Below are 12,757 nucleotides of genomic sequence, written 5' to 3' on the forward strand. Positions count from 1 at the left end.
GGCAATTTTTTCTTTAGTATTTATTTATTTTTAATGTTTCTTTATTTATTTTGAGAGAGAGAGGGAGGGGCAGAGAGAGAGGGAGAGAGAGAATTCCAAACAGCCTCCACGCCATCAGTGGGGAGCTGGACACAGGGCCGGATCTCACGAACTGTGAAATCATGACCTGAGCTGAAATCAAGAGTTGGCTGCTTAACCAACTGCGCCACCTAGGCGCCCCTATTTGTTATTTTAATTGATGTATAGTTTGCCTGCCATAAAATATACAATCTCAAGTGTCTAGATCTATAGAATGGTAGGTCAACTTTTTACCATGTAACAGTGTACCTATTTTATTTTATTTTATTTTATTTTATTTTTTATTTTACTGATAGAACGCCTCAGTTCAGGTCCTGCAAACTCAATTTTTTATGGGAGTATATTTTTTTGCTTCATTAGGTTTGTATAAATGTAAAGTATTTTCCCTAGGCGCACACGAATTTTGTTGGCCCTTGTCTTAAGGAATCCCCAACCCGGATGGGTACTTAACGTTTACACACAAATGTGAGGTGTTTGGAACTCACGGTAGGTTGCAGACTATGTTGCCCGGATGCTGACTTTCTTCTGTGGACAGGCGGGATGATATAGTGGAAAAAGCAAAGGCTCAGAATGTTAACTAAATAGGCCTTGGATTTTGTCTTATGCCTGGAATTTTAAAATGTTTGTAGGAAAAGCCAGTTAAACCCCAGCGACCCTCAGTTCTTCCACTGTATGATCCGAACGCTGTCTAGGTTGCAGGAGCGCTGTAAGGATGAGGTAATGTACACAGCGGTCCATCACACTGTCTGCCGTATGCCAGTGATGTGTTCCTGTTAGTCACGACTCACCGACTCTCTACTGAGCATTTTTCTCCTGAGCTGGTACCTACTCCCTTGCTCCTCCACCTTCTTCCCTTTACATGATTATATTTTCATAGGTGTTTTGTATTCCCTCACTATCTTACTCATGCTCCCAGGTATGGAAGACACTAGCATATGATTGATTACCAATATTAGCCATCGATCTCCTCCTCCCAGGTATTGGACACAATTCGTGTTACTCATGTATAAATGCAGACTGGGGAGGAGTGTGCTGAGGGCAGATGGGTGCCCTTTGATTGAAAAAAAAAATGACTCGAGTCAGCAAGAATGGAAGAAAGGCATCTTTTTTGACGGAATGTTAATTCTCCATTTTCCTCCATTCTGAGCCTCCGAGGTTTTAAAGTAGGGCATCGGGCATCATTGCCTTTTTCTTTCTAGTTGGGGTTCTGATCAAACTTTCTGTCTTGACTTCACTCTTGGAGGGCTTGGGGGTTGTTGTAAGGCATGCGTTTTTAATTTGGTAAAATTAAATCTCCTCGGTTAAATCTACTGTGAAATTAAAACCTTGACTCAAACCTGACATTCAATAGAATCCTTTTGAAAGTGTCCTGATTTCACGTGAACTCAAATGGCCACAGTAGGCCTTAGGTCCCTTTCAAATTTTTCAGGCTCTGTTGCCTGATGAGAGATGTAAGATTCTTGCAAAAGGACAGAAAGAAGTACATTTCCAGGTGTGGAAAGACCAGGTGGCGGTAGATAGTAAGAATAACGTCTAATAAGCCTCCCTTTATGCCTTTATTTTAGAGAAGCAGTTTACGTATTGTTTAGTGGCCGATTCTGGGCTATATGTGCAAAGATTCTGTTGCTACCAGACTCTTTTCTGCTTGATGGTATTGCAGTTCTTTTGACAGGATTAATAGTCGTGGCGCTGAGCTCCTTTTATTTTATCTTTTTTTTCCTTTGGATGCAAGATCATCCATCTATGGAGTGTGAAATGCTAGTTAATTACTTTTCGTCTGATGTTCTTGGCTTTCTCTAGGTACAGAAGTTTAGTATGCTTAAGGAGACACTTAATTAGTATTACCTCATTAAGATTGCGTTTTCCAGGTAATTTGTTTAAATAAACAGAAGGTTGTTTGATTTCCTGCCTTCATAAAATTAAGCAAGGTTCAGTTTTTAATTTTTGGTAACTTTAAGAAAATGTGTGTGTATTTTTTTAAAGGCACGGTTCTCTTAATTTCTTAACTGGTAGATTATTTATATGTGTAATAAAAGAATATACATCAGTGGATCAAAACTTGTGCCAGTATTTTGTCAATAAGGGTCTTCATTTCTTTTTCTTATTGCAGGTGGAGTTGGAAGTCTTGGGTCTATGCTTTTAGGATTTTCCTTGGGACAAGGTGACCACAAATAAACCTTTTCTAGACTGTTGACTTTTTAAAAAATAAACAGTTTATTTTAGAATACGTTTAGGTTTAAAGAAAAGTTGCGAGCATAGTACAGTGTTCCCATATACTCTGCTTCCAGTTCTCCCTGGTATTAACATCGTACATTAACATGGTATATTTTTCACAGTTAGTGAACAATATTGACGCATTATTACTTACTAAAGTGCATACTTAATTCAGAATTCCTCAGTTTTTTCCTAATGTCCTTTTTCTGTTCTGGATCCCATCTGGGATACCACATTGCATGTAGTTGTCATTATCTGTAGATTCCCATTGGCTGTGCCAATTTTAGACCATTGACCATTAGGTTGTCTTCTTCTACTTGTAAGATATGACCCCAGATTGTCTGTGGCTTTTTTTGGGGGGGCACTTGGATTTAAGCTTTCAGCTCTTTCTCTCCTTCTATTTCTTTGTACCTCTTTGTTCTTCTTATCCATTTACTTGAGATGTTCCCTCTTGTGGTTTCCAGATTTTTTTGTTTTCTCCGTAGCTCTGACTTGTTTAGTGTTCCCTGCATTGAACTTTTTAATTTTTTTAATTTTTGTTTTCGTTAATTTATTCTGACAGAGAGAGAGAGAGAGAGAGAGAGCGGCACAGAGAGAGAGAGGGGGATAGAGAGAATTCCAAGCAGGCTCTGCACAAACAGTGCAGATCATGACCTGAGCTGAAATCAAGAGTTAAACACTTAACCAACTGAGCCGCCCACGCCTCTCTGTATTGAACTTTTTCTAAGCTAAAGTCAAAGTTAAGGAACATCCATTGTTATGTATATTTCTTGAATAGACAGCAACTTAATGCCTTTTCCTATTTATACTTTACCATCCAGAACAGACATATTTTTGCTGTGTGACTTTGAATAATTAACTTTCCTGAATGGTCATTTTCTCATAATAACTACCTGTTAGGATCCCTGTGAGACTTTAAAGATTTTGCTTTACAGCATTTGGCATAGTGTTGGGGCGCCTGGGTGGCTCAGCCGGTTGAACTTCCGACTTCGGCTCAGGTCACGATCTCGCAGTTCTTGAGTTCCAGCCCGCGCCGGGCTCTGTGTTGACAGCTCGGAGCCTGGAGCTTGCTTCAGATTCTGTGTCTCCATTCTCTCTCTGTCCCTTCCCCACTCATGCTCTGTCTCTCTCTGTCTCTCAAAAATGAGTAAATGCGAAAAAAAAAATTAAGGCATTTGGCATAGTGCTCACTGGGGTGTTCCTTCCTTTCTCTATCCCTTCCTCCTATGTTATAATGTTGCCTAACTGAACTAAAAAAATAATAACATGCTTGGAGTTAACACTTATTTTTGATAATTTGTATTTTCCATTGATGATGAAGAAGAGTTTTGTCAGAACACAGAAAGCTAAAATGTTCTTTTACATGTGGCATAAAGGAAGTGGACTAATGTAGTTACTTTAAGGGAAATCAAAGAGATGAAAATATCAATAGCATAAATTCACAGGATAAAGACCGAATGAGTGCTGTCCATTGTTTACTTGGAGACCTGTCTAAAATTATTGCCCTAAAACCAATTAGTGGGTTAGCTTGGATCAGGAGCCCTGGGCTCAGAAGAAACCAGACAATAATAAACTGGAGTTTCATTAAATGAGAGAAAAATAATTCTATGGCATTGCAATGGCAGAACCAGATATAGAAAGATTTAGCTTGTTCTGATGCATTGTGGTCCATCCATACAGTAATATAAGGTCTATTTAAATGAGCTATATTAAATGGAACTAACAACATAATTTTGGTCCTGTCAAAACCGCTTCTAATGGAAGCAGGTTTGTGCTCTAAAAAATTAATAACTCATCTCTCCATACTTTATTTTGCATCCTCCAGCTCCATCCAGTTGTGTTAATTCTTCTCCCCCACTGGGCTGCTTAATCTCCTAACTTAGACCACCTCTCCCCCCTCCTGAGAACTAGTGAAGAGCTTCCTAATTTTTTGCTGCCTCAATAATACGCACCTCAAATCCACTAAGAGATGGCTTTCTGGCCCACTGCCCTTTGAGGCCCAATGTTTATTGTTGCTTATTAGGCAGCTCACTGGCCCATCTTGCCGTAGGCCAGTGGCTGCCACACATGTTCTGATCTGATACAGCTTATGGCTGATGGCTGATCACCTCTTTCAACGAGAGCCACTTAAGAATTTGGGGCGCCTGGGTGGCGCAGTCGGTTAAGCGTCCGACTTCAGCCAGGTCACGATCTCGCAGTCTGTGAGTTCGAGCCCCGCGTCGGGCTCTGGGCTGATGGCTCAGAGCCTGGAGCCTGTTTCCGATTCTGTGTCTCCCTCTCTCTCTGCCCCTCCCCCGTTCATGCTCTGTCTCTCTCTGTCCCAAAAATAATAAACGTTAAAAAAAAAAAATTAAAAAAAAGGAATTCAAGTGCATCGATGTGGTTCCATTATGAAGATGAGATGGGGAATACAAACACTGCATTTCAAGTCTGTGTAGGGAAAAGAATGGAGGATGAGTTTATCTATGATGCTTCCCTCTTGGAGATTTCTTCCATATTTTGTTATCTATATGCCATAAACACAATTCTGTCCACTACCTATGATACAAGTCACCATATGATTTCCTCTCTTAAGTTTCTGTTCTCATTCTCCTTTCTTGGCAGAAGGGCATTAACCTTCTGAACATCCCCACAAAACGTCTTGTTTTTCAAGTATCCCAGACTCTCTGTAAAAGAGTCTTGCCTTCTGCCAGTGTATTCAGAACCTGACTGAGCCCATCAGCAATTTCCTCATCCCCTGTCGTAATTGGACTGAATCCTATTTTAATTAGACGAGAAGATAATGAAGGAATTTTTAATACAGTTTTTTAAACTCATATCCATGGTATTTAGAAGTTTATTTTGGGTTTCATTCACTTTTAATTTTGTCGAAAAGGGCTGACTCTGCTAGTAGTTGTTATAATATTACCTTCCGCTGATCGGGGACTTATTGTAGGTTGTGTATGCAACATCTAATTTAATCCTCACAAAAAAAGCCTGTGAAGCGAGTACCATTATGATCTGGACAAGAATGAGAAAACTGAGGACCATGTAGGTTAACTATATTACTTAGGATCCTACAGCAGTAAGCTTGAGAATTTGAATTTGAATCTTTCTGAGTCACAGCTTCTTATCTTACACACTTCAATCTCTATCATCTCTGTATCATGCTTGGGCTCTAGCATTCATGAGAGTTCTCTACCCAGAGAAGCGCTTTCACTGTTCAGAGGGGATTGAATTCGGATGCCTTCTCTATCAGTGCCTGATAGAGAGGGGAGAGATGGGAGAAAACCAGAAGATCAATGTTTAAGAGAACAGAAGGCATTGATAACTTCGGGAAACAGGAGAATTAGACCAGAGGAAGTAAAAGGAGCTGGTTGAAACTCTGAGCAACCAGCAAGGAAGTGCTAATGTGGCATTTAACACTTGTATTACATGACAGATGGCTCAAGTTCAGAAGACTGAGTGTAGCCAGCCAAGAAAATGTTTAGAAACTGGACTTTAGCATGGTTTTAAGTGACTGTGCTGTTTTTACTTGGAAGATACGTTTTGTTACTCATTCCTTCATATTTGCATGGTTTATATCTTTTAAAAGTAAACCTATGTCATCTTTGGGCCTTTCTTTGTCTTTATGACTTAATGGTAAGTCCGACACTGCTTGTTTGTGTGTGTGTGTGTGTGTGTGTGTGTGTGTGTGTGTGTATGTGTATGTTTGGTTTTATTTTTGTTTTGTTTTTCTTGTGAGATTTTGACTCTGAGGAGATTCTAACTTCAGTGATAGCATCAGTTCTATGGACAAGTTTGGATGTCATCCATTTTTTCCCTTAATGAAATTATGGTTTCTGTAGAACTTCTAACAAAGAATCATCTGGTCTCTGTTTTTATTTTATTTTTTATTTTTTTAAGTTTATTTATTTATTTTAAGAGAGAGAGAGAGAAAGAGAGAGAGAGAGAGAGAGAGAGAAAATCCCAAGCAGGCTCAGGAATGACAGAGTGGAGCCTAATGTGGGGCTTGAACCCATGAACCGTGAGATCATGCCCTGAGCCAAAACCAAGAGTCTGTTGCTTAGCTAACTGAGCCACCCAGGTGCCCCTTTCTGTTCTCTGTTTTAGTACCTTTATCGATGGGACATTACAGGAAATCTAGACTCAAATGGATTTGGGCCTTCAACTGAATTCCCTTATACACACAATCTATGACCTTGGTAAAGTTAATTTGTCATATATGACATGTAGATAATAATAATATGTACTGCACAAAGATATGTATGTGGTGTGTGTGTGTGTTGGTATAATGTGTACAAGGCAACTCTCAAAACACTGCTAACCATTTACAATCTATGTTAGCTCTGTTGCCTTTAAATTGTTCATTTGTACGGGGAGCTGTAATCTTTTTTTTTTTATCTTTTGCCCACTGGTAAGCATTCTCTCTGGGTTCACTTAAAATAAGCTACCTGCAAATTAAAAACAAAAGTGCTTTTCTTACTATGCTGTGCTTACTATATTTGCTTTTGCTTGGGATTCTGGCTTCTAAACACTGTGACGCTGTCATACTCTGGTTGATTGGCCTCACTTGCTTTGGATGTTGGAGTGGTAAGGGTTGACAAGTGAATGTGGTATATGTGTTTTGTTTAACAGGGTTGTCAGTGAAAGAATTCTGCAACAAGCCATCTGCTATTTTCTCCAAGAGAACTTTCCATGGGTGGTGCACATGTAGTTCCTAACCTTGAACCCCCATTTCTCTGACTGATCAACTGGATCCTATGAAGCAGAAATGAGAGCATCTCCTATGTACTATGCTAATGTTATGGAAATTATAAAATTAGGTAAGATGTGTGGCCTATCCTTTTGGGCTACAATGTGGTAGGGATAGAAAATAAGAAAACTCAATTCAGCATAAAGTATAATATAAAAGTTCCACCAAAGGACAAAACACTCACTACAAAGGTTTCAGAGGAAAGGGAGTATCTAGGATAAGAAAATAAAGAAAGGTTTCATAAAGAAGGTGGTGTTTCAGATGGGGTCTTAAAGAATGGGGCATGTGGGGATCCTGGGTGGCTCAGTCTGTTAAACTTCTGACTTTGGCTCAGGTCATGATCTCGCAGTTGGTGAATTCAAGACCAATATCGGGCTCTCTGTGATCAGTGTAGAGCCTGCTTGGGATCCTGTCTCCCTCTCTCTGCCCCTCCCCAACTCTTTCTTTCTCAAAAATAAATAAACATTAAAAATATTTTTTAAAAAGAACGAGCATGTAATGCTAAACCTCACAGATATCAATTTTCAGATAATAAATTGAAATAAAAAAATTAACACATTATTATTAAAAAAGATGTGGAGAAATGAATACTTACCTTCATATACTGTTGGGATAAGAGTACATTATTACTTTTGGGAAGTAATCTAGCTATTGTTTACTAGAATTTAAATTGTGCATGCCATTTGACCTAGGAATCCATTTCTGGCAATGGATTTGAAAACAAGTAATAAGTTATAAAGGTTTATTTACAAAGATATTTATTTCAGCCTTGCGTGTAATGGTTTTAAAGAGGGAATAAACTGAATGCTCATCGATGGGAATGGAAGAGTAAATTAAGGACAATTTACATTATAGAATACAAGGCTATGATTAATATGAATGAACATATTCACCATATATAACCTCTGTATATACTGAGGTGAAAGGATTCTGTATAAATTATATGAGAAAAGCTAGATTCAGAATAACATATGTGGATGCCTTATATAGATATAATACGATCTCTTTATAAACCAAATTATTCATCAAATGTATATCTTGTACATCTATTTTTTTGTGCATCAAATGTAGATCTTGCGCATATATAAATGTTGATTTATTCATGAAAATAATTATAAAATTCATTGAAACAACCAGTAGTTATTAATAATGGCTGAGCACTTTTTAGAAATATGGAATAGTATGGTGTGACATTATTCTGTAATAAAAAATAATGCTGGCTAATAAAAAAAATAAGTCACGACGATATAACATATGGCATAGTGACTGTAGTAATAACATTGTATTGCATATTTGAAAGTTACTAAGAGGGTAAATCTTAAAGTTCTCATCACAAGAAAAAAAGATTCTGTGGCTGTGCGTGGTGATGGAAGTTGACTAGACTTACCATGGTGATCATTTCGCAGTGTGTACAAATGTCATGTCATTATATTGTACACCTGAAGTTCATAAAACGTTGTGTGTCAGTTATATTTCAGTAAAAAATGAACTCCTCCTCTATTGAAGTTCAACTTATGTTAAGTGATTAAAGCTCCATGTTTCAAAAAAAAAAAAAAAGAAAAGAAATAGGAGAGAGGCGGGTGGGTAGCTCAGTTGGCTAAGCGACCTACTATTCATTTCGGCTCAGGTCATGATCTCACGGTCATGCGATGGAGCCCCACGTTGCGCTCTGTGCTAGGCGTCCAGCCTGTTTAAGATTCTCTCTCTCCCTTTGCCCCTGCCCCGCTCGTGTGCTCTCTCTCTCTCTTCCTCTCTCTCTCAAAAAAAAATATAGATGAATACAAAAAAGTAGAGCTGTGTAAATTTTTGTATATTTATGTAAATCTGAGTTAAATGCCAACAGGTATTTGCCAAATCAGTAACACTGGTTACTTAAGGATGGACTTAGGAGAAGGAGAGAAATAGGCTTTTATTTTCACACATCTAAATTTTCACTTTAAGCTGTTCAAAAACACATCGTCTAACAAAAAAACTGACTAGAAACATTGATTTTCAATTTAAAATAAAATGAAAAATAAATAGATAAATAAATAAATAAATAAATAAATAATAAATAAATAAAATGGCTGAGGCAACGATGCAGCCGTTAAAAATTTTAAAAGGGATGGACATAGAATTTGCCCCTAAAGTTCACGTCACCAATGGAATTCAAGATAGAAATCTATGATCCTGTTTCAGTTCTCTACATCAAGACAATCGGAAAATAATTGATATTGGATGATAAGAACCATCAAGATTAGGTGTAAGCATGTGCTTTCTGTTCATATTGGCTGGCTAAGTTCATGTATTCCCTTCTATCATCTTAGGGCCGTAATTCTATACTCCTCATATTTAAAAATGCTGTAAGTGTCCAGAACAATGAGCAATTATGGGGCCTCAGAAATTCCACCCTCCACATCTGCAAGCTGGAGACCCAGGAAAGCCGGTGATGTGACTCCAGTCTGAGTCTGAAAGCCGGAGAACGAATGGAGCTGGTGGTGTAAATCCCAGTCCAAGGGCAGAAGACTGACATCCTAGCTCAAGCAGGCAGGCAGGAAGGGTGCATCTATTTTTATACAAGGTAAAGAACAACTATGGTAGAGGGCCTAATAAATTATTCCCTGAGGGTGGTAGAATTAGAGAAGGGAAGGGGGACTTATTGCAAAAAAATATAATGTCTTGGTGACTTAAATTTTTTTAATGTTTATTTATTTTGAGGGGGGGGGGGTGTGTGCCGAGAGAGAGGGAGACACAGAATCCGAAGCAGGCTCCAGGCTCCGAGCTGTCGGTACAGAGGCCGTTATGGGGCTCAAACTCCCCAGCCGCCAGATTATGACCTGAGCTGAAGTCGGACGCTTAACTGACTGAGCCACCCAGATGCCTCAATACCTCGGTGATTTAAATCACTGTCAATGAAAAATATATATGTCAGTCAGTGAAGAAAAAGAAGAATGAGTAGGTTGCCAGTCATCGAGGATGGTTTGGGCATCAGGAAGGAGAGGTTGGTTATAGGCATGACTCCTGGGAAGAGACTCCCGGATCAGCAATCCAGCAGTGCAGGCCTGAGTGGAACAAAGTAGAGGCGGGAGAGACAGACTGACTGTGGCATGAATAGCTTGTATTTCCTTGGTAGCCCATGGACAGCAAGTGAAGTCATTTGAGCTGGGGAATTATTGGACTGTAGGTGTATCAGGGAGAGCATTTTCTAGCCCTAGGTTCAGGGTGATTTGCACAGGGCGGAACCCGGAAGCTGAGAGAGCCCTTAAGAAGCTGTTTATAATAGTTTAGGCAACAGATAATAACTTGTACCCGAAGAGTGGCAGCGATTCGGAGAGAGAAAAATAAGAATAATACGTGGGAGGAAGACCGCACAGAGTTGTCAATTTATTGATGTAGATAGTTGGGGGGGGGGGGGGCGGGGGGAAGAGGAGTAGTCAATGGTGATTGAGAGAATCACGATATTCTTGGCAGAAAGATGGGGTTCTGAGAGTGATTTGGAAATTAAAGGTGACAAGTGGGATTTATGGTAGAGTGAGGGACTAGTTGGCAACTGAAAATTGCCACTCAGATTGAGGCTAGAGTTAGGGTTTTGTGAGACTTTGTTATAGAGTAGATAGGGGTTTGCAAGACATGGACACAATTTACCGAAAAGAGACTGTGTAAGAGAGAAAAGAAAAGGATAGAAGAAAGGTCTGTGGTGTTTGCATTTTGAGTCGGAAGAATTTTAGGAGCTGAGAAGGTGTCCCCAGAGCAACTGGGGGAAAACTAGAACAGCCTGAGCGATAGAGTCCAAGTCATGCTTTGCTAGAATGTCTGTGTGTTTTTATTCTCTTTCATCTGAGTTTTTAGGGGATCGAGGCAACCACCAGTGCTGCGTGTTAAAACCATTAAAAAGGTGAAAGAAAATTCATAATGGGAGGACCATGCTGAGCCCACTTACACTCCCAGATTAATCCCAGCATCACTAAAGTGCTCTGACATGCTATTTCTCAGGATGCGATATAACCAGCAATGTATGTATGTATGTGCAATCCATAAAGTAATCCAAAAGGAAAAAATAATTTGAACCAGAATGAACGGAGACTGTAGAGCGGCCATTTTACAGGAAACCCAGCGGGCACAGGAAGAAAGTAAGCAGTAGCACAAGGAAGTAATTAGTCAAATGCAGACTATAAGACACTCTGTAGGCTGAATGAACTAGTGTATCAACATATAAACGGCAGAGAAAAAAAAAGAGGGGGACCGTTAGGGAATAAAAGAGGCTTCAAAGTCGTAAGAATCCTCTACCTGTTCTCTCCCTAAAAAGAAAAAGATGGTGTAAGTTGGCCCAGATAGATCATGGATTAACCTTTCCCTCGCCTGCCTCATCAAATCCATCACTAAGACCCTGGGGGGTGGTGATTTGGTTTCGGAAATGTCTCTCGGTCTGTCCGTACTGGTCCAGTGCCATGCCCCATCACAGTCCAAGCTGCCATCATCTCCTGGCAGGACTACTACGACCATGTTACAACTGATTTTCTTCCCTCTGCTTTGTTTCCATTTATGTTCACTATATTGAAGCCTGCATGAGTTTTAAAAATGCACACCCAGTCATGTAACTTTTCTGTTTAAGTCACCTCAGTAGGGAAAGACCCAACTCTGTCATGTGACCTGGGAGGCTTTCTGTGATCTAGCCTTTGCCTACCCTCACTGGCTCTCCATCTTCCTGCCTTGGCTAGCACTTTAGTTTCCTCAGTGGACTGTAGATTTCCCCCTTCAGAGCTTTCTTATGTGTTGTTCTCAGTCTTCAGAATCCTTTTCCAAACACACACACATACACACACACACACACACACACACACACACACACACACGTTAACTCTGCTTCAGGAAAGTTCTCCCCTGAGACCACTTTCTAGGTCATGGCGTCATTGTGCAAGGCTTCCTGTGATTTTTTTCTTCATAGTGTTTATCACAACTTATAATTATATCGTTATGTGTAGGCTTGGTTATGTTGGTCAGTGTCAGGAGGCTATAAGCCTCCCTTGGAACAGAGTCTATATCAGTGTGTCAAACACTGTATCTCTAGTGCCTAGGACAATGGGTGTCACCTGAAAGCCTATAATGAATATTTACTGAGTGAATGACTGGTTGTTAATGAGTCTTCTGGACCACCATGGCAGTGTTAGGGAGTCACACGACTGTCCTCTATTTACCTGGTTTTGTGGTTTTTCTTCCATTACTCCCACCCCTTCTTGTTAGTTTAATTTGTGCCCAGAGAGATCTCTCCAAATTTCAATTCTTGGGGTATGTTTTCTATGGCATTGAGATTATTTAATGCATATAGTCAGATTTTGTTTCTAATCTATTTTCATGAGTTATTCAACTGTCTTTGTGCATCCTCCTGTAAAGTATTCCTGATTCTTCTTTTGCTTTTTCATATTTTTTATCTGTGTTCCTAAAGTCACTGGCTTATGTCCTGCTATACCTCAGTTTTCTTCTCTTCTGTAACAGATTATAGGATAATATAGTCAGTTTGGCTCAGATGTCCTGTAGTTTCCACATGTCCAATTAGTTTATTTTTCCTTTTTCCTTTCCTTTTTCCTTTCCTTTCCTTTCCTTCCCTTCCCTTCCCTTCCCTTCCCTTCCCCTCCCCTCCCCTCCCCCCTCCCCTACCCTCCTCTCCTCTCCTCTCCCTTCCCTTCCCTTCCCTTCCCCTCGCCTGCCCTCCCCTCCCCTCCTCTCCTTCTCTCCCCTCCTCCCCTCCCCTCC

Source organism: Herpailurus yagouaroundi, unplaced genomic scaffold, assembly GCF_014898765.1.
Source record: "Herpailurus yagouaroundi ecotype Mexico unplaced genomic scaffold, PumYag 163, whole genome shotgun sequence".
Classification (NCBI taxonomy): domain Eukaryota; kingdom Metazoa; phylum Chordata; class Mammalia; order Carnivora; family Felidae; genus Herpailurus; species Herpailurus yagouaroundi.